This window comes from Etheostoma spectabile, chromosome 11, assembly GCF_008692095.1.
Source record: "Etheostoma spectabile isolate EspeVRDwgs_2016 chromosome 11, UIUC_Espe_1.0, whole genome shotgun sequence".
Taxonomy (NCBI): domain Eukaryota; kingdom Metazoa; phylum Chordata; class Actinopteri; order Perciformes; family Percidae; genus Etheostoma; species Etheostoma spectabile.
Window position 1 is genome coordinate 23,520,746 of NC_045743.1, and position 409 is coordinate 23,521,154.

Below are 409 nucleotides of genomic sequence, written 5' to 3' on the forward strand. Positions count from 1 at the left end.
AAAAAGTTCTATTTTGGTCTCATCTGACCACAGGACTTTCTCCCATGACTCCTCTTGATCATCCAAATGGTCAATGGCAAACTTAAGACGGGCCTTGACATGTGTTGGTTTGAGCAGGGGAGCCTTCCGTGCCATGCATGATTTCAAACCATGACGTCTTAGTGTATTACCAACAGCGACCTTGGAAACGGTGGTCCCAGCTCTTTTCAGATCATTGACCAGTTCCTCCCGTGTAGTTCTGGGCTGATTTTTATCCTTTCTTAGGATCATTGAGACCCCATGAGGTGAGATCTTGCATGGAGCCCCAGTCCGAGGGAGACTGACAGTCATGTTAGTTTCTTCTATTTTATAATGATTGCTCCAACAGTGGACCTTTTTTCACCAAGCTGCTTGGCAATTTCCCCGTAGC